A 23,243-nucleotide genomic window follows, 5' to 3' on the forward strand; every position below is an offset into this window, starting at 1 on the left:
TTATCCGTTTATATTCGATTCCTGGTCTCTCAGAGCAGTAGGCTGTCACCTTAACCGCTCTCCGTCGGATGTCGCCAGTTATATGTGTTAGTCTGTCTATGGAAAGAATCGACTTAATAGAAAAGTCACGCGTTATAAACGAATTATTACATTTACCGATAATGTCATATATTTTCGCTTAATATGCGAGGAAATCCGTGAATTTTATTTGATTTTCTTTCACTAGATGGCAGAACGACTTTTTTTTGATTAATCGTGTTGATTTTTTATAGCATGCATTAACTGTAAATAATCATTCGTTTAACAACTACTATAGCAAAATTTTATGTATTCCAATACCAAAACGTGAGATGTTCATAAAATTGTTTATAATGGTGGTGAGATGTTCAACAAATGAGCGTATTTAAAATCTGGCAGCGTATAATCTGGCTGCTTTACACTATTTAAATATTTTCGCCGTGGAAGCTATTTTGTATTCGACAATACGTTTTTAACATTATTAATATTTAATAATAAATAGTTGCTATTTTCCTGGATGCTTAGATTTGCTTATTGAAAGGCTTGTTCTTAAAGTGAATTAATAAATATACATTAGAAGAAATTTAGATTCTTCGTAAACTAGAATTATTTTCTTAAAAACTAATTACTGAGAATATGCTAATAAGTAATACTTTTTACATATCGATTTTTCATTTTTTAATTTTGTAAATTTTTAACACGTTTTGTAATAGAAATTAAATCAAGTGAATTTGACGTGATTTTAGCATTTCTATAATGCGAAAATATATAACTGATGTTGATTATTAAAACAGATGAATGACGATTGATATAAAGAAATCATAATTAGTTCTTGCGATATAGAACAGAGTTATTAGTTATTGAAAAATAGTTTAAATATTACGGTAAACTTAATTCGTATCTGAGCTTAAATCGTATTAAGCATTTCTTAAAATCTATGACATTTACAGACGCCATAAAAGAGGTAAAAAGTATAAACAATACTCAGCCATACTGCCCGAATACAGAATTGGCGTCAAGAAATAAATTTTTCAAACATAATTCAAAAAGTAATGTTTATTGTCACTTTTTAGTACAATTTTTACTTTTTTCACGACAGTTTTGTTTAAATAAACGAAAATTAGAATTTATTATCTTCAATAGTAATAAAAAATTTAAAAAACCAATTGACTATTTATGTACCGTACAATACATATTAAAATGTTTAAAGTTCTTTTCAATTGTTAAAATACAATTCTTCGTATTGTGTAAATGATTACGAATTTATAAATAAATTCTATTATTAAATAATTAAAAATTAATAAAAAATCAATTATGAAATTACAGTAGAGACTCGTAAATCGGCACCCCAGTAATCGGAATCGCCGGTAATCGGCACGATTTTCAGTCGGATTGTGTCGTGCTGAATCGATCGTTTTTGATACTAAATTTACTTCTAAAGTATAATTTTCATGTTTTTATATTCTTCAATATATTTATTTTGTTTGTACAAAATGCAGAAATAATTTTTACCGATACGATAGCCTCGATTATTTTTATAAAAATTTTCGTTAGGCTTAAAATGGACGAAAATTCAACGCGAAGCGACACGCAACGGAGAAAAATTTGAACATCGGACAGGTTAATATATTTTTTCGTACATAGCCCGTAATCAGAACAAATCCCTAATCTGAACAACCCGAGTCCCCAATTTATTTCGATTTTCGGTTCACTACTGTATTTTGTCAATTCTGAATAAAATACCGTATTTTTGCAATATAAGATACGACTTCTACTAAAAATATAGACTGAAAAAATCGTTGTTTGTCTTATATGTGAAGTTGCAATCGCCCATAGACTAATGAATCGCTAAAAACTACCTTTAGTAGGTTACAAGTAACCTCTGTCTGGCCCAACTCTTCAATAGAAATGCTATTGTTTAATAAAATGTATTATTATATCTATGCACTTTTTACGCATTCGTGTTACATATTTAAATGACAAATTTTAACTGTAAATTACGACGTTTTTTAATTTATCTTTTACACCGATAAGTAAAAGTGTGTTTCTAGTTTTGATTTTGTAACCAGAATACAGTAACAAGAAAAAATTGAAGCCGAAGGAGCGGGCTGACGAATATATACATTTAAATATTCCATGCTGAAATGGGTGTTTGTCTATTATGCCTATTAAATATAGAGTAAGTAATTTACTGTTTTCTATAATAAAAGTTTTTTTTATCAGTTTACAATAATGTGTTATTTTTTTATTATGAAAATTCTTCTAGAATAGAAATTTTTCAGGAACGCCAATATTCATCTTCAGTGAAAAATAAAATTCTTTTTAGTACAATCTTTTGAATACGTTTCAAGAATATGTCATTAAAGTAGAGTTGCTATATTGTTTTATTTCAAACTAGGCGAGTCTCTTCTAGTTTAATAATTAATAAAATTGAACATTTTAATTAATTTTTGATTTCAACAGAGTTTATTTTATTATTAAGCAATTATTTACTTACCAATACGAATTTATTGTTTTCTCAGCTGTCGTGTCGCACTTTACGTGATAATAAAAGCTTTTAGGTATAAATTTAATGGATAATTATCGCAATATTACTTTATTACTTTAGATTAAATTGTTTTTATTATCCGATATAAATTATTCGCCCATATGTGTTTTATGTATTATCTTTGTATAAATAGAGTTCAAAAGATCAATTCGAAGAAGCCATCTTTGAAGAATCATACTTCATTAGAAGACTTAAAATGAATTATTTTATATTGAGTTTCGTTGCAGCTCTATTAATATTGGGTAAAAATTTTTACATAATATACATTTTCTTAGTAACAACAAATATTTTTTTCATACTATATAATAGTATATTATACTATATTTATTTAGTAAAAATAAATAGAGTTCTAATATTAATGAATCAATAGTTTTATATAATGAGTCAGAAAAATAGTTACACAATTGATCACACCGTGTGCTGACACTATTTGATATATTTTACCGGAAAGCAGTTTAAAGAAATTAAATAAATGTGGTTCATTTATTTTAAATGTACTTAATTATACTTGTTTTCAAATTTTACTATTCTGTCTCCAGTAAATAAAATAGTGTAAAGAGCGCCATGAGATCAAGCGTGCAACTACTTATTTTATTCGATTAGTATAATTTAGGTAAAACAATGATTAAACTTAAATGTATAAAGACTGTTTTATATTTATTTAGATGTAAATTGTAACAAAGACGGTTACCCAGTGACTAGTGATAACTTCCGTCTTCCTTGTTGGTATAGCTCAGATTGCGACAAAGCCTGCAAAAGCATGAAAGCTGGAAGTGGATATTGTCCACATTCTCTATATTGTTGGTGCTACGGTCTTCCTGATGATGCACCTATAAGTGGATGATAAATGTCTTCAATATGGAAAGTAAACATAATCAACTTTTAAAAATATATAATGATCTGTCTTTTACTGATATAGGAAAATAAATCTTATGTGAACATAATTACTGCTGCTTGTTATTTATTTGTTAAATTATAGTAGGTGTATATAGTGTACATTTTATAAAAGTTTCTATCTGTAGTACTAAGCAGGTATAGATTTTAGTGCATTTACTACTGGTTTTCTCGGTTCTGTTTTACACCAATGCGTCCAGGTCCACAATTTTCCCTGGCTTCTTTCAATAGCTGTGCTTTCTTCCACACATAAAGGTAGAAACACCCATTCTCGTGGATTGAGTTGCCGATTTCAAATAAAAATGTAAACCAGTAACAACATTCGTAACTTTGCGAAAAAGTACTTATATATTTAATAATCACTCTAAGAAACACTAGTACAAAGTTAAATTAGGTGGCGCCATCTGTTATAACATTTTATTAAAAAGTAATTTATATATTATTAATTATTAAAAAATAATAAATATTTTAATTTTGAGGGTAGAGATGAATTTTTAAAAATATTCTAAATTTGTTGATGCTACTAGCCTACAACTAGCCTAGTGTTGAGAAAAATGTCACTTCATTGTGCCTGTACACAATAATATTCTAAATGTTAATAACAAGAAACATTTTCATTAATATCGCTAAAATGACGATAGATGTCCGAAGCGGTTAAGATTGTCTCTGGGATTGAACACGGGAGGAGCCGAGCATTAATGTAATATGGCCCGGCCCGAATTTCGATCAGTTATTTTCAAAGTAGAAGTTTCAAAATGCATACAAAATGCATCTTGTAACTTCTAATTTTGGGTTCGTAATGGTCACTCTGCGTAATTGAATTGGTGTTATTCAACGCGACACGTGAGCGACTGTCTAGTCAGGTGTCTCCGAGTTCATTTACTACAAGTGAAAAAAATCCGGAAAGCTCTATGCGGCAAGCCTATTGGCCAGACGGGAATTCGCGATAAACTACCTGTGTTTAGTGGCTTTATACACTCAGCCACCAGTGTACAGTGTCAAAAATTGTTCATTGGGGAATCGAATACGGGAACACTATTATTGGACATCATCATGAATTATTCAAAAAATCTTATGCTTAAATATCTTAGAATAAATGCGAAACAATTCATATATTCTTTCTTTCATTTAATTTTTTTTTCCAGCATCGTATATACTTGTGTTTCTGTAAAGATAAAGTATTTTATTTTCATATTGCAAAATTATAGGTTACACACCTTTAAGGAAAAATGGGTAATTACGTACGACCTGTTTGTTTAAAGTAAAATGTATCTGATAACCGTGATTTTGGTCTCATTATTAGTCGTTTTCGTTAATGATTTTAACTTGGAAAAAAACTAAATTTTTCAAATTTTTCGTGCCATTCGATGTTATTCTACAATTTATAAAGTTTCTCGTATTCAGAACAATATAGGTATGGAAAACAAGCTAATGTATAGATTAAACATATTATGTTCATATTCACAGCACGCAAACAGCATGTGTCTGTATGCTTTTAATTTTCGGTCTAAGTAGTTTGAAAACTGCATGTCTTTTGGAAATGCCGGCAAAAACGTTAAGAAATGTTTAAAATATTTATATATGCAGCCAGCAGCGTAGAAAACCCCAGAGACTAATTAAAACGCGCGCATGCTCGGCCTTAGAAAACAGGTGCGAGTTTTGAAAAGTTTCTATTGTCACGACGTCGAGCATGATAAATTCAGCTTTTAAAGGTCAAAATAAAAAGCCTTCGTAGCAATGTGTAACTTAACAGCAATTGTTAAATCTATTGACATCTCGCCCGACGACTTTACATTCTGCATGTATAAAGAAATATAATTTCTTTATACATGCCGAATGTAAAGTTACATGCCGAATGTAATCTAATTTCAAAATTTTTCTTCGTCAAGACATTGGCCAGGTCTAGTTGTACATATTTGTAAAAATCATATTTAGTGGTAGTGTGGTTTCTTTGAACATCGATCACTGACAAAACTTTCTCTGACTTATGAAGATACGCTCAAAAAATTAACAACGAATTGTTTTGTAAAGTGAAATCTGTTTAATGTCGGTCGCTGATTAATAGATAAAAATTGTAAAGCAAAATTTGAATCTACAATTGAGCAAAAGTATGAATGCAAAATTTTTTGTACACATCAGTCTTAACTTTTAATAAATTTTCTATAGAAAAGCGTGATTTATTGTACAGAAATGGAGTTAAAAGTACTCTTACCAAATCATCTACGTCAAATCAAAACTTTTTTCTTATTCTTCGTGTAATGAACGTGGATTCAGCTACGCAGGGATGAATTCGTTGTTGAAATTGCTTTTATGTTAGCATGAACAATGCATATTTTTTGAAGGAACAGACAGTTCAACTGTAATATTTGTTGTCTGTGCACTCTTATTCCGCTAAATGCTTCTTGCATTCGAAAAATTGATTTTACATTTATTTCGTTCCGTGCTGTTTTGAATACGTTTCAACAGTATGTCGTTAAAGTAGAGTTGCTATATTGTTTAATTTCAAACTAGGCGGGTCTCTTCTAGTTTAATAATTAGTAAAATAAAATATTTTAATTAATTTTTAATTTTAACAAAGTTTATTTTATTATTAAGCAATTATTTACTTACCAATACGAATTTATTGTTTTCTTTGCTGTCGTGTCGTACTTTCAGTGATAATAATAGCTTTTAGGAATAAGTTTAATGGATAATTATCGCAATATTACTTTATTTCTTCAAATTAAATAATTTTTATTATCTAATATAATTATTCCCCTATATGTGTCTTATGTATTCTCTTTCTGTAGAGTTGAAAAGATTAATTCGAAGAAGCCATCTTCGAAAAATTCATACTTTATCAGAAGACTCAAAATGAATTATTTTATTTTGATTTTGGCTGCAGCTCTATTAATATAGGGTAAAAATAGGGTAATATATGTAAAAAATTTTTACATATATAGTTACTTAGTAAAAATAAATAGAGAGTTGTAATATTAATGAATCAATAGTTTCATATAATGAGTCAGAAAAATAGTTACACAATTGATCACACCGTGTGCTAACACTATTTGATATATTTTACCGGAAAGCAGTTTAAAGAAATTAAATAAATGTGGTTTATTTATTTTAAATGTACTTAATTATACTTGTTTTCAAATTCTACTATTGTCTCCAGTAAATAAAATAGTGTAAAGAGCGACATGAGATCAAGCGTGCAACTATTTATTTTATTCAATTAGTATAATTTAGGTAAAACAATGATTAAACTTAAATGTATAAAGACTGTTTTATATCTATTTAGATGTAAATTGTAAGAAAGACGGATATGTTATGAACAGAGAAGGTTTCAGAACACATTGTGAGAAAGACCAATACTGCAACAAACTCTGCAAAGAGAATAAAGCTGATAGTGGATATTGTACCTACTAGGGTGACGTGTGTTGGTGTTACGGTCTTCCTGATAATTGTGCTTCAAACATAAAATGTAGAGGTAAAAGGAAGTAAAGAAAATCATTTTTTGAAAAATTATAATGATGTGCTTTTACTAATATAGAAAAATAAATCTTATGAGAACATAATTGCTGGTGCTTGTTATTCATTTGTTAAATTATAGTTGTTACTTGTTATATATACAGTAATACCTCGACTTACGCTACCCCGACTTACGCAAACCCGGAGTTACGCGATTTTGAAATCTCGTCGATTAGTCTTTTATTTGAGCGCCACGCAACTATTGATTACTCACTTCTATTACACTATCGTTCAGCTTACATGTTCGGACATGTCGCTCGGAATTGACGCATAGCTACAATTTATTTCGTGTTATTTATTTCTGTGTTTGTTATATCTACAGAGACTTGAGAGACTCTACTATATCATCCAAACGAAGTAGAACTGATTCTTCTGCATCAAACAGGAAAAGAAAAGCTTTATCTTTGGAATGTAAAGTTAACAAGTTACTTTAAAGACTTCGATACAAAAATGAAAATTTGTGAATTGGCAAAGAAGTTTGATCTACCGGAATCGATGGTCATAACAATTATACAAGGTGAAGAAAAAATTCTCGAAGCTGTGAAAACTTGACAAAAGGGCTGAGTTCAATTGAAAAGTGGTTAAAAATTTTAGAAAATACTAGCAGACCCGGCCACGCGTTGTTGTGGCTCAAAATGAATCTATTCTAAATGTATAACACTTTCTCCGTGGGGTGAATTTCAAAAAATCCCTTCTTAGTGTGCATTCTCTTTTTGCAGCAAATAAAATTGATTGATTGATTGTACATTCTCTTGACGTACCCTATTAAAACGCAATCAAACACGCATCTAAAATAGTATAAGAAAAGTCGAGTTCTTCACAGTAAGCCTTAATCCTGTCCCTCTCCCCCGCAAGAAAATATCGAAAAATCTCTTTTTAGTGTATATTATGTTGACGTAACATATTAAAACGCAATTAAAAACGCAAAAAACCGCATGTAAAATAGTGTAATAGAAGCCGAGTTCTTCGCGGTAAGTCTTAATCCTGTCCATCTACCCCCAGTAGGGGGAATTTCGACATGTATATTATATAAAAATACGTGCGTATTCGAATACAACGTTGTGTCAAAATTTCAAAGGAATCGGTAGGAACAAACAAACGTTATATTTTATTTATATAAATAGGTAGAAAAATGATCTGCTTTAGTCCATTCTCACAGAATAGCATAATGCCTCACAGAAAAGCAAACTTAGGTCGTCGGAGTTAGCGCCATTCTGTGCTATTATTAGTTCTACTTTTTTCGGAAATGTTTCCACGTACTCCTCCGGGAGTGTTAAATCCCACCCAAGAAGAACGGAAGGGAATTAAACACCATCGTTTACCGAGTGATCCCGGTGCAAAATATCCAAAATTGGAATATTATTTTAAGAGACAATCTCCTCCGGATTCAGATAGAGAAGAAATGTCATCCTTACGGCAATATTTGGAGTCTATATTGAGTGCAGTAATGATGCAGTTGAAGTGTATCGAAGTTAGGCTCGCCAACTTGGAAATGGCTAACCAGTCAACATTGTCCTTTGTAAAGAAACTGGAAACTGACTTTGCTAAAGTTTGTTCGCGATTAGACAAAGTGGAACAGCAACAACAAATTCCTTTGGACGACATTGGTGAGTTACACTCCTTTGCCTACGATAGACAAGTTAATGCTTCCAACAGAAGCGATTTAATGTTGTTTAATTATAGTATTCCGCACGAGTTAGACATGAAGGATCATATTATTAATTTACTATCTAAGGAATTTGATGCGGCTGACCTATCGGGACATAATATTGTCGGTATTTCCCGTTTGCGAGGTAAAGCTCGGGAATTCTATTGTATCCAGTTACCGTCTTGAAAATGTAGTAATTATTTACTGCAAAAATTTCGAACGAAAATTCAACAAGAAGGTAGGGAAAGACCGGTAAAGTTTAGACTGGTGACGGATCTTTCGTTTAATTCGGGAGTTCGCCGTAAAAACTTGGTTACTTTTTTAAAAGACTATCGGGAAGCTGGTCGTCGTGTTTTTTTGCGAGATGACGTACTATACGTTGACGATAAGAGATTTACGTATTCCATCTCGGGGCAGCGATTAATAGAAGTTCCTGTCTCTTTTTTATTTTGAATTTTCCTTCCCGTAAAAGTGAAGGTTTGGAGAGACTTCCAACTTTATCGTGTCCGGTCCAGTCTAGTTCAGGTTGTTATTCGAATTCGTTGTTTTTTTGGAATTGCTGTGGGTTTGGCAACAAGCGCTCACTGTTGGATCATATGATTAAAATGACTTGATTTAATTTGTTTGGCCCTTGTTGAGACCTGGATGGTCTCAATAGATGGCGATTTCCTTGCAAAGTCTCTTCCAGTTAATTGGAAATATTTTATGATTCCAGCTGAAAAACCATCGGGCCCGGGTAGGCCTCACGGTGGAATTTTGTTCTTTTTTGATGAAGTTAGAGGGCCCTTCGAGTTATTGGAAACTTATCCTGATTTGATGGTGATTGGTTTATCACATTATTCGGCTTCCGAACCTAGGAATATATTGGTGCTGGTAGTATATGCCACTTCGCTAAGGCAGCAATGCTTACGTCTAGATTTGTTTTCTTCTATTTTGAATTCCTGGTCTTCGTATTACCACGGAACTGTGATAATGGGTGATTTTAACGTCCATATTGGCGAGGAATTTGATTCACATTTGAATGTAGCTTCTCCTAATATCTTCGACGTCAGACAGTCAAAGGATTTAAAGGTCGATACAGCCGGGAGACAGTTTCTGCGTTGGTTAATTGAACACGATCTCATTCTCCTCAATGGTCGTAGTAGGGGAGATTTTCCAGGTGAATTAACTTTTTTGTCGAAAGTGGGTAGCTCTGTTATAGATTTTATAGTCATTTCTCAGAATCTGGTCCACATTGTTGAATCCCTTCGTGTTGGTTCTCTCTCATCTTCTGCTCATTTTCCAGTGGAATTACAGTTATCGATTGGAAACAGATTTTCCTTCGGTGATGGGCCTCATTCCATCAAGACTCGATTTGTTTGGAATGATTCTAAAATAGAATCTTTTGGTGATGCAGTATCGCATAGCTTCCGGAATATAAACTTTGATTCAGACTCTGTTGATGATCTCTATGGTTTAATTATTTCCGAGCTATGCTCTGTAGCAGTGTTTCTCAAACTTTTTGGACCGCGACCCCCCTTCTGCACTTAAAAATTTCAAAGGACCCCCCGAAGAATAAGTATTGGTCAAAAAACGTCCCGGAGGGAGGGGGTTAAGCTCGTATTTAAATATTTAAATTATTTTTATTATTTATATGTGCAATTTATTTAAGTAAAAATTATTTTATATATTTTTTATTTCTATTATTTTTAAACATGAATCCATAGTAAATTTATAAAATATTTGAAAAAATTGATCTGGCATCAATTTTTCAGCGACCCCCTCAAATATTTTTCACGACCCCCACTTTGAGAATCATTGCTTTATAGCAAGGAGTTTAAATGTGTTAATTGAAGGTGTTGAACCATACAGGAAGACTCGTCCCTCTTGGTTTGATAGGTCTTGCTATATCCAGAAGAGAGCGAGGAATATTGCCCTGGGCAAATTTCGTAGGTCTAATAGTCAGGCTGATTTGGCTTCCTTTCTAAATTTAAAACAATATAATTCATTTATTAGGGCGAAAAAGAGGAAGTTTTTTTGTAATTGTGCCTTGCTGTTGGCTGGGACTAGAGACTCTAGGACTTTTTGGTATCGGGTTAGTCGTTTTCGCCGGGTCAAGAGTATACCAGACCAAGAGATTTCTCTGACCGATTGGTTTAATTATTACAAACAGTTGTTTAGCTTAAAGACGGACTGACGGCCGGTTAAGGCAGTCTGGAGGACCAGGAATCGAATCCTCGAGCGTGATACTCCAGAAATTTTATCATGGATGATCTGTCCCAGATATATCGGGCCCTCGTGTCCATTGTAGACTTGACCAAACCCGTAATAAATAAATGTATAATCATACATAAATTGGTCCTATTAGTGTCGACAGGGTGGAGAGTCAAAAATGAAATAATAATGATAGATTAAAAAAATCTATTTTTTCACTTATAAGTATCATCTCCTGTTGATTTATATTAAAAATATATATATTTACTTTCCTAAAATAAACTGCAAATATCCTGACAATAATTCCAGAATATTTCAAGTGTATAAGATTGAATAGAACTAACCTTATCGAAATTCTGATGCTTTAATTGCCGTTTTTCTATACTGAAGATAGAACAGTCAACAATTCCTTATTACGGTTTTCTTTGGTACTTTTCGAGTAATGTTCAGTTCTGTTTTTGTTTTTACTTGTCAATGAGCGCACTATATAATGCATTGAAGATAAAAAGACCGGAATAATAAATAACCCGTGTAGAAATGAGAATACTACTAAAAGAAACATAATTTTAAAGAAAGATAGAAATATATAAGAAGGTATAAAAACTGTAACCATTACACTGAAAAATGTCGACAGAGTTCCTGAATGATTGGCATGGCTGAAGCAAATAAACAATGCTTAATGCGATCTTCAATGCTGAATTTTTTCGCATAGTTTGTAATAATTGCTGTAGATAATTTGCCAGATGAGCTAGCTGTAACAGTTACGTTTGGGGCATTGAACAGCGATGTTTGAACTCTAGGTCCAAAGGTTCCACGAGCCTCTTGTAAGCAAATAAATACATTACCTACAACTTGTCCGTTAGCATTAATTAAATATTGAACAGTGTAGGAATGCATAACTTTATTACTTGGAGAATGTGCAAATCCAATAGTATTTTTTTCTCCTCTATATGAAAGTGTTCTTGGTGAAACCATTTCGTATGAAAAACCACACTGATCCGTATTGAATATGAAGTTATGCGAATAACATGGCAATAAATTTTTTACGGTTGTTTGAAATTGCGCAGCTTTTACTAAAATATTCTTTTCGTTCACTATTTCTGTTTTATTTGCAAGTTTTGTAATCTTTCGAGATACTAATCTATATTCTTTTTTAAATTTTGCAACCCAAGAATTACTAGCTGTAAACTTAATTGAACTATTCAGTTGAAGAAATTTCTGTAATGCCCATATTTTTAATTGATTTCCTTTAACAATTTTATAGCTGCCTCGAGCTTCGTCAGACATTTGATTAGTATGTTCTTTAATGATTTTTAACGTTTCAATTCTATGCTTTCGAGATTTAAATTGTTTTTCCCATTTATATAAATCACTAAAACGTTTTAATTCTTTAGCTCCTTTCCGCTGTAATGTGTGTAATTTCCATTTTGGGTGTTTCTTATGCAAGTTAAGAATTTCTTCTTTTCGTTTTGTTGAGATTACATTCTTATCGGATTTTGCATCATCATCTAAATATCCTAATTCACAGTCAGTGTCTGCGTTATCAATTTCTTTCTCTAGAAGCGGACGTGTTATTTTATTATCTGAAATAGACCTATCTGTAATCAAATTATTATTTTCCATCTGACAAAACTATTCGTCATCTCTACTTATATAACTACTTAAAATATCGCTAAATGCATTAAAAACAGTTTGGCTACCTGTTTATCAACGTCTGAAATATTAGACCTACAAATATTTTCTGTAGGCCAAACGTTATCACATAAATGTTTAAATTCTGCTATAATGTTTTGAATATTTACATTTAATTCTCCCATTTTCGAAAATTCTAGAATTTATTCTTAAATGTAATAGCGCCGTCTTCCTCCGCGACCCTTTCACTTCTAAAAATTTGCATATTACGACATTTGATGGCTATTAATCCTGATTAACACTTTTAGTAAACATTACAAATTTAATATAGAGTTTGTATACTTTTAACGTAATCATTAACTAAATTTTATTAAAATTTATTAGAAGACACTCCGACATTCCCTTGTCAGTGTCTATCATGAGGAAAATTAATAATAACTTCTGTAAAACTAGGGCACATTTCAAAGGGATTTTTGTTGATTTCTTCACAAAACTCCCTCCAATTCAATCACTCTATCCAGATTGGTATTATATGAATATTTCTTATTGTCCTTAATATAATAATCATCTCTTACAATTATTTTATTACCCTTGAGTTTTTCTTGTTTAATTATTGCTAACAATTTTTTCCCTCTCATCCTTCATCTCTTACATAAATCTGTTGTATTGTTTTCCTCCGCTCCTCATCACTAAAATTATCTTTCTTGGTTAATGTTAGCTATGGGGCCAAAATGGCGGCTCGTCTCTGATTGAAGGAAATTGAAGAAAGAAAACAGTGAGGACGCACGTTCTAACCTAACCTAAACTATTCTAATAAATTACCATAATCATTACCAACCAAATTATTAGAATAGGTTAGGTTAGAATGTGCGTCCCCACTGTTTCCTTTCTTCTATTGGCTGGAATCAGAGACGAGCCGCCATTTTGGCACCATAGGTAACATTAACCTTTAGTTTTGTCGTTGGTTAATCTAATAAAATTTTCTATGTAACTGTTAGATATTCCCAAATCTTTTATTATAAACTGATTGATTTCCTTAACATAATCAGACGAGTTAAACGGAAAGTTTATAATTATAATATTTTTCTTATTTTGCTCATTAGCCAGCTTATCTATTTCAAATTCCAACGTACTTTGCGCTTGACAGTTGTTCTTAGATATTTTCTCCTATATCACCAAACGATCGCCTAAATATCGGGCTACAATATGGCTAGTTAAATGATTAGTACAAAGTAATTTGTCACTAGAGGTAGACGTTAGGCGCCATCTCTTAAGTAAATTAATAATTATAATTAAATAAATAAATTATTAAATAATTTATTTATTTAATTATAATTATTAATTTACTTAAGAGATGGCGCCTAACGTCTACTCCTAGTGACAAATTACTTTGTTCTAATCATTTTAAAGGGCCGTTCATAAATTACGTAAGGGCGATTTTAGCCATTCTGGACCCCCACCCACCCCTGTGTAAGAAACCGTAATATTTTCTTTGATCCCCTCCCCTTCCCTATTTTATGTAATATTTAGGCCTAATTTTATAGAAATATTTTAACAAAAATAAATTTTTTAATGAAACCCTAAAAACCTTAGGTCCAAAATATATAATTATTAATTAGTTAATTAATATGTACTATTATTTATAAAAGACTATGTGAACAAATTTAAAAATATAAAAATTTAATAAATTCGAATGAACAATTTATTTTAAGAACTTTATTTTTTAAATATTAACAATCTTTTTATTATTATCATTAATCAACATTATAATATTCATTTTTATATTAATTTTAATTTTCACAAAACGACGCAAAAAACATTGACGAATCGACCAGTTAGTGCACGTGTAAACAGAAACGTCATACAAAATAAAACAAGAGATAATAGAAACCACATTCCGTTGCCATATTGGTTACATCTTGGCTAAGGCCAAGAAAATAAACTACATGCTGCTAAAATGTGCTTGGTGCACCAGGGGACTAAATTGTAAAGCTTATAAAACTCTATATAATGGGGCAACACAACCAATGCTACTTTACGCGGCCTCTAGCTGGGATCATGTAACTAGTGAAAATTCAGTAGCAAGTAAATTACTCTCTCTTCAAAGACAGTTTGCAATCAAAATTTCAAAGTGCTGCAGAACTGTTTCTACTAATGCCTCTCTGATTCTAGCAGAGCTCCTTCCTTTGCCACATGTATTGTAGAAAAGGTTCTGAACTACTACATCAGAACTACAAACATCAAGGCTCAACAACAGTCTCTACTCCTATCTACGGCTGTTCAAATGCTACCAAATTGCAATTACCCTATTTCTATCATCACCCTGTAAACAAAGTTACCCCCAGGGTATTGTACATTTGGTGTCATCTGCTTCCTCCATGGATAACCATGCAGACATTAATATCAACACAGATGGGTTAAAAGCACCCTTCGTGTTGGCTCAAGAATCTGTATCTTCCTCCAAACTGACATATTTTGCTCAAAATATGTTAGAAGGTACAGATACCTCAACATATCAAGCTGAAGAAGATGCTGTCTACCAAGCTGTTCAGTGGGCCACTTTACTATCAAACAAAACTCTGTCTATCAACATTTATAGTGATTCTTAGTCTGTCCTAAAAGCTCTATTAAATCCCAATTACAATAGCAATAAAATCACATATATCCAGCAACATATTAAAAATCTTGTAAATAAGATAACTTTTATATTTGTTTCTGGACGTACTGACATACTAGGAAATGAAAAAGCAGACTTTGAGGCTAAATCAGCTGCAAAGGACACTGACTTGGACTACACTCACATCCTTCTCTCACGCAGTAGCCTTAAAAATTATATTTATGACAACGCTATGCAAAATTGGAATCAACAATAGCTGAGCAGTAAAACTGGTAGAATAACAAAACTTTATTTTCCTAGTGTTGAATGCAGGTTCTCATCACCACTTAGAGATTTAACGTTTGCTACTGCTCAACTACTTATTGAGCATGTATAACCGGACAGAAACTGCCTCTTGCTTTTGCTCTCCAGAAAACCTAGACACCGTCCACCATATGATCTATTATTGTCCAATTTACGATCAAGAAAGACTTATTCTGAAATTAGAAATCTTTATGCTTTTTTTCAGGTGGCCATGTCCACTCGATAAGCTTGTTCAGAAGCCACTGTTTGATGCTTTTTATAATTATGTTCAAAAAACATGGAAGATAAGATTATCTATAATTTCTAATTTCTAGTTTTACATTTTAGTTTTCACTAAAAACCGAATACTAATTTTATGTTTACTTTGTATCATGTATTTCGGTTTATGTATACTTAGTGTTATATACCCATAGGAGTGGTGCACTTATTCAAATAAAAATAAAAAAAAGAGATAGAAACAACTACACGGCCTTTCTCCCATGATAAAAAATGTGTCTGCTAGCGTTATTATTCTATCACGTCACACTTGATGGCGTTAGTACAACGAGCGTTGTTAATAGAAACCGCCAAATTAAAGCCAAATTCAAAACTCCACCACTCAACGAGATGAAAAAATAAAAATAAGAATATTACGTAAGACGAGATCTATTACCCCCTATCTCTGAGTAAGAAATCGTAAGAAATCCTTGACCCCCACCCACCCGAAAATACCTTACGTAATTTATGGACGGCCCCTAAATATCGGGCCCATATTGTCGCCCGATATTTAGGTGATCGTTTGGTGATATATTATAAACTCATCAGGCTTAAGATGTTATTATTTGATATTTTCTCCATTTCTTCTATTTTGTTGGATAGTTGAGACAGCTCTCCATGTAAATACTTGTTTTCTTCTTTTAAAAAATTAACCTCTATTCTAACTCCTTGAAGTTCATTTTGGAGCTGCGAAAATTTATTCTGTATCAGCTCGTATATCGATTTCAATGAGTATTGAGATTCGTCCTGTACCTGTAATTCTTTGTCTTACTGTTTCAAAATATTCATTAATTTTCGTGGTTCTCGAAGTCACTGGACTGCTCTTGTCTAGCTTTTTTTCTATTTGTTGATAGTCTTGGCTAATTAAGTCGTTCAATTGATTTTCTTTTTCCTTTTCTTTCAAATTATCCTTGCGTATTCTGCCTAGCCCCCTTCTTTGCATATCCATTTGACTCGTTTGTTGTGGGGATCGAGAGATAGGCCCTGGATTTGATTCCAATCCCGGCAATTAACAATAAACTTATAATTAAACCTAGAGATAACCTATTTATACATGTCCGCTTCTTTAGAACCATCATATAATAACTAATTATGCTTTGCAAATTCTTTAATTCGCACTTATCAAGCTCCGCTAAAAAGTTCGCTAACACTTCCGACGACTAGCACACCCCCCCAATGAATAGAATAGGATAGGATAGAGAGGTATAAAACATTTAAGGGTGCTTGTTTGTAAAAAAATTAATTAGATGCATACACTTTATTAACTTAAAATATATTTTTAATGCATAAATTTAAAAAAAATCAAAACAATGAAACTATTCTTAATCTAATTATTGCACATTAAAAATATTGGCTGTGTGTTCCACTGTGTGAGGTAGTATAACAAAGTTTTGTTAATGATGGTAGTGGATGATGAATCAATCATAAACAGCACCGTTAAGGGAAAGCTTTTATTTACTGTTAAAAGCAATATGACTATATACAATTGCTTGGGTCGAATGCTCGCACGCAAACTTCATGATACTACATGCGGCGCTTCATGCAAGCAAACCGTTTTTGGCAACAGTTTGATGGATCCGGAACCTTCCCATCCAATTTTTTTTTTAAATTGAAATTATATAATTGTCGATTCTTTCTTGAATCTGTGTGTTTGCTCACATGTGATGAGCACTGTTGGAGGTTGCATTGTTTTTGCTCACCAATTTCTTCGAGTCGTCCGCTATCAGTCCCTGACTGGAATGAAAGAAGGATTTTAAATGGCTACAACTTGTTTGTGTGAACTTCATTGCTTAAAATCTAAATAATCCTGAGTTTGCGTGTAATTCCTATGTTGCAATGAGGTCCCTTATACCTTGTTCCATTTGCAGAAATTTAAAATATTTTAAAACATTTTCATGAAAATGCGAGCTTCATTATAATCACGAAAACGATATTCGGGAAACTTCCATAAACGTAGATTTGAAGGGTGTAAAAGTGACTGACAGATTAAAAAAAAATATATTTATTTTTAAGTTTTAAAGCATGTGCGAATTAATAATTAGTGACAAGAATGTACATGCTTCTGAATTTTTCCTTTGTTCTTTTTTGCAGCGGCACGTTATCCTATGAGCAAAAAGAACAATTGCCTGGGAACCTCATCAACAGGGGCCCGAAACCAATTTATAAGAAAATATTTCCCCAAGAAATTCCCGATGAAAAATGTCTGAAGTCAACACTATACGTGGGGCCTCCTAATTCAAATTCTCCTGGGCCCCATGAAGCTATAACGCGCCACTCTCTTTTTGCATAATTCTTTTTTCGATGGGTAATTTTTTTATTTAACTTATGCCATGTTGCTATGGTAAAAATTCAAACTTTTAATTGTTGTCTTAGTATTTTTACGCAAGAATAATTATTAAATTATACGTTATAAATGACGTATAATTGAATAATTCACGCCGTAATGTCGTATAATATGACGTATGATATTTCACACGATAATTATTAAATCATACGTCTTTTATTTTGTGTCATTTCCAATCATACTTCAATTATAAAATAAATCGATTCGCCGATCTTAATTTCCTCTTTATAATTTGCATTAAAATCATTAAATATGTCCTTCAAAATCTTTTATTTAATATAATTTATAAAGAAGTTCTACTTCTATAAAGTAATTAATAAACAAAAATTAATTACACCTTTATTCTTTTTGCGATAATTCTCGGAAGAAATTATTATTTAAAACATTTCAAAATAACCTTGGATTAAAATCAGAAATACTTGAAAATATTGTTTTTAATACTATTTTTCGCATTTAATGGAATTATAAAAATATAATACAAGAAAAATAAAATGAAAAATTGTATTTATTTATTTTCCCACACAAATAAGTTTTTTATGTAGTAATTTAAGCTTTTCTTACAATAATGATGCAAGAATTTTAAAAGAATTATTAAGGAGAGTTAAAGAAATTGTCGTAGTAATGAATTAGACAAATTATTTTAATACAAGGGTAGATCAATAAATAACCAGACAAGGGCAACAGCAGGGTTGGTTGTCCTGGCTGGTTATTTATTGATCTACTTTTATATAAATAAATATGCATTTCTGAATAAATAAAGTTCTTTGATCTACTGTACATGGGCGTACACAGAGAGGGGCAAATGAGGCACTTTCTTCCTGAGATCTAGTAAAATATTTAATAAAATTATAATCGTAAAAGTGATTGAAATACTTCTTATTCTCTCGACCATGGAAACTTTTGATGGACATTTGCATACGAAGGCATCATTACTATCAGCGCCATCTACATTTCTTTTCTAAAAACACTTGCCATCGAGGTTACCGGAAATGCCGCCATTTTGTATACCCAGGCTCACATTAACCAAAAAATTGAATAAAAATATTTTACTGTATATCTATAGAAATTTTTTTAAATTGTAATATCGCTTAATTTAATTAATAATGGTAATTATAAGTTTACTGTCATTAATAAAATACCGTACCTCCAATCAAACCTATTACTTGTTTAAATATCAATTTCCCTTGAAAAAATTTCTTTTTTTCAAAAAAATTAATCGATTTAACATCACAGTTAGTTTAATCGTTGTTATTTCGTCTGTACCGCATTTCATCAGAGACAAAGACTATTGGGTTTTATTCTCATCATTTTTTATTCCACTATGCATTTCGGGTGCAATCTTTTCCGTCTATTTTGCGCCCCTCATCAGGTGTTACATTTCTACAATTGGTAGAAAACACATTTGTTACATTGATTATTGTAGTTGGGTTTTTTTATATATACAAGTTATAAAAGATTATTACAGTTTTTTTGTACTAGTCATAAGGAATTATTACAATTATTTAGATTAATTTAACACAAATTATTACAAGAGATTATTTCAAGTTGTATTATTGTTAATAATATTCGGAACTAACCTTTTTTTTAAGACCATTCTGTTACGAGGTGTTGATGTCAGCGTCCCCCGAGGCATTTCTAACGGTCCTTTCAGTTTATTTTTGTTTCTTAAGTCCTTCCCATTTCCTCCCACACCACATCTATCTCCATGCCGTTGTTTAAGTTTATTGTGTTGCTTTTATTGACTATTGCAAAGTGTTCTTTGAATTTACGTAAGTAGTTGTCCTTCTCTCGGTGGATTATTTTTATATATTTTTTTTTTTATCGATTGTGCATCCGAATTTGCTGCAGTGATTGGTCCATTGTGATTGGTTATATTTGAGTCTGATTGCTGCTTCATGTTCTTTAATTCTGGTCTTTAGTTGTCTTCCTGTTTCTCCTATGTATATTACTGGTTTTTTGCATGTACATTTTATTTCATACACCACTCTTGTTTCGTCGAGTTTGTTTTCATTTTTCATTGATGTTGATGCTGTTTTTAATTTTATTTTTTAGTTTGGCTGCTATTATAATACCATTTTTTCCGAAGACTTTTCTGTATTTTTCATATGTGTCTTTAATATAGGGGAAAGACGTATATGTAATATTCTCATTGTTATTTTTGACGTTGAATCTGTTTTTAATAAATTCAGTTGTCCATTTTTTTAATAATCTGTTTGGGTAATCGTTTAGAATAAAAGTATTTATTAGGTCATTTTTTTGTTTTTCTCTCTCTTTAACTTTAGATGTTCTGTTCCATATTTTAGACAATGCTGTTATAAAGTTGTTTCTTTTAATAGTTATGGGGCAATACGATTTATAGTTAAGGATTTTGTCCACATTGCTGCTTTTTTTGTATGGTTTTATGTTGATGATGTTTCTTTCCCTGGTTATAGTTATGTCTAGATAATTTTTTGCTTTTTTACTTTCAGTTTCACTTTTAAATTTTATTGCATTGCTTAGTGTGTTTGCATAGTTGCATATTATATTTTCATTGGTTATTGCTTTGTCGTATATTATTATTATATCATCTACATATCTAGCCATAAAGGTTATCCCATTTGTGTTTGCTAATTTTTTATCTATTTCTGTCATGCATATTTCGGCGAGTTTCGGTCCGATTATTGTTCCCATACTAATGCCATTTTTTTGTCTATATATTTTTTCCTCTATATGGTAGTAATTATTGTAAAAACTGTATTTTATTAGTTCTAGTAGCCAGTTATGTATGTCCATCTTGCGTAGGCTCTCCTCAATGAGTTCCCATTTTATTGATGGGTACATAGAAATTATGTCCAAACTTAATAACCTGTGTGTTGGTTTCATTTTAACCGTCATTAGTTTCCTTATTAATTCGTCGGTGTTTTTTATAGAGTAGGTTGAGTATGGTACTATTTTTAGTTTTTTCTTTATGAACAATTCTAGGTTAGATAATATCGTGTTTTTAAAGTCCACTAGTGGTCTGCATATCTCTCCTGGTTTGTGTGTTTTAAGACGGATTTTAAGTTGTGGTTTTCTAATGTCTTTGTAGTTGAGTATTTGTTTTTTCCCCCTGGTGTTATCTTTTTGTATAGTTTCGTAATTTCTTTTTTCATTCATTTTTTAATTTCATCTTTTGGGTCTTCGGTTAGTTCAACAAAGTCATCTGTTAGGATTATTTCTGAGTTTTTCTTTTTTTCCCATTCTTTATTAACAATGATAATTTGGTTGGTTTTATCAGCTTTGATTAGGTTTAGGTTATTTTTCTTTAAATAATTTTTTAATATTATGCATTTTTTTGAGTAATCTTTTCCTCCTCTATCACTTAGCATTTTTTCACCTAGTTTAGTGTTGTTTTCTAGTCTTTTTATGTCATTTCTTATTTGGTGTTTTAGATTGCTCCTGTCCTCTATTTTTAACTGATTTTATAACTTGTATATATAAAAAAAACCCAACTACAATAATCAATGTAACAAATGTGTTCTCTACCAATTGTAGGAATGTAACACCTGATGAGGGACGCAAAATAGACGGAAAAGATTGCACCCGAAATGTATAGTGGAATAAAAAATGTTGAGAATAAAACCCAATAGTCTTTGTCTCTGATGAAATGCGGTACAGACGAAATAACAACGATTAAACTAACTGTGATGTTAAATCGATTAATTTTTTTGAAAAAAAGAAATTTTTTCAAGGGAAATTGATACTTAAACAATATATAAAAAAACCGCACCATTAATATCTAAAACCTATTACTGTTGTGTAGGAACCTCAATATTTCGAATTATTTTCTTGTTTCCGTGAGATTCGAGATAAGCAGGTTCGACTGTATATGATTTTTGGAATAATATTGTATGTCGATCAAGACTCTCCTTAATTTTTCTGAGATCAAACCCTATACTACGCTCGTGCTGGCCGGCTGTGACAATCAGATCCTTTAGGAGTAGGCATGACCATTACAGGCCACATCGTATAATATGAAAGGTCATTACTCATGTTAATCAATTAACCAGAAGCAAATTTATTTTACTTTTCTTATTTTTATTCTCTATCGAATACATAAATTTGATGAAATTTATATAATGTATTCTTTTTTCAAAAGTATGTTTTCTTCTGCTTATATTTATTCAAGTAAAATTCCATTTTAAATGCTAGTACAGTAATAGATTAACGTACAAAAATATACGATGATCCATTCTAAGTGATCAAAATGATGACTTCTTTTCATTTTATGCTTGGGATGTGATGTACAGTACTTATAACAGGCACCCGAGTACGGCTTTTAAATGGATCTATAAGTATTAAAACCTTAAAAAAAATAAAGTATACGAAATAATATAAAAGAATTCGAACCTAGAAATTTCTACGCATTTTCTAAATGGAAACTTCCTTTTCTTCTTAATGACAATTTAGTAGTTTTAAGATAACGATTAAATTTATAATGAATACCGAAGTATATGGATAATATGTTCCTGCTATTCTGTAATTAAACCAGAGATAATTGGGCCACCAGCATCTATTCAGCAGACTAACGAATGTCAAATAATAAAATATCTGAAGAAGAAATATTATTGTAAAATGGTAATACCAAAATAAAGAATATATCAAAAAATAAATAAATACTCACTTGAAATATATAGCGCAATCCGAGATAATTAATTAATGGAATAAATAGATTTATTAAGTATTCGGGTTTAAAATGCTTCCGAAAGATGTGAATACATATAATGAAAAATTGAACTTTTGTTAGCATATAGAAAGGAGATTTTGGAAAATTATGTGGAAAGCCATCTTCGAACATGATCCAGGGATAAGGTTGATTTGAAATAAACAGAAACTCCAAAATAGTATTTTGCTGAATATTTCTGTTTTCGACGAAGCTGTCCATTCTTTCTATCTAAATATTGTTCTAATGTTTGAAAACGTTCGATTTATAACGGCGGCGTGCAGATTTGAAAACGTTCCTTAGCAAATAAGGTGTTGGAGAATTTATTACTTTTGTGCTCAGGATGATTTCTGATGCTACCCGTTCTTTTAATAGTTAATAATACTGGTATAAAAATTGCTGCCAGCTTATTATTTACTGTACATTATTAGGAATTTTTTTCTTTATTTTTAATATGCTAAGCACTTTATTATACATTATTAATAATATATAAAAATATAAGTCGTGGATTCTCATTTCAATGTATTATTAATAGAGTGCTGTCATTAACTAAGTGTGCATCTTAAGAATATGAAATTGCTGCGTGTGTTGTTAATT

General features: G+C 31.3%; 2 long non-coding RNA genes across 2 annotated transcripts in view; both read left to right on the forward strand.

Annotated features, from left to right (window-relative positions):
• The first annotated feature begins 2,710 nt into the window (after nucleotides 1–2,710).
• Nucleotides 2,711–3,510, forward strand: LOC136972366 (uncharacterized). Its single transcript, XR_010880318.1, has 2 exons — nucleotides 2,711–2,808; nucleotides 3,232–3,510. It is a non-coding gene; the product is annotated as an uncharacterized lncRNA (long non-coding RNA).
• A 2,744-nt stretch (nucleotides 3,511–6,254) lies between these two features.
• LOC136972369 (uncharacterized) overlaps nucleotides 6,255–23,243 on the forward strand; it is a 151,079-nt gene continuing 134,090 nt past the window's right edge. The window contains exons 1-2 of the long non-coding RNA XR_010880321.1: nucleotides 6,255–6,359; nucleotides 6,744–6,851. This is a non-coding gene — a long non-coding RNA (uncharacterized lncRNA). The remainder of the gene's footprint in view (nucleotides 6,360–6,743; nucleotides 6,852–23,243) is intronic.

The sequence above is a fragment of the Centruroides vittatus genome, unplaced genomic scaffold, assembly GCF_030686945.1.
Source record: "Centruroides vittatus isolate TY-2023 unplaced genomic scaffold, ASM3068694v2 contig_290, whole genome shotgun sequence".
In the NCBI taxonomy this organism is placed as follows: Eukaryota; Metazoa; Arthropoda; class Arachnida; order Scorpiones; family Buthidae; genus Centruroides; species Centruroides vittatus.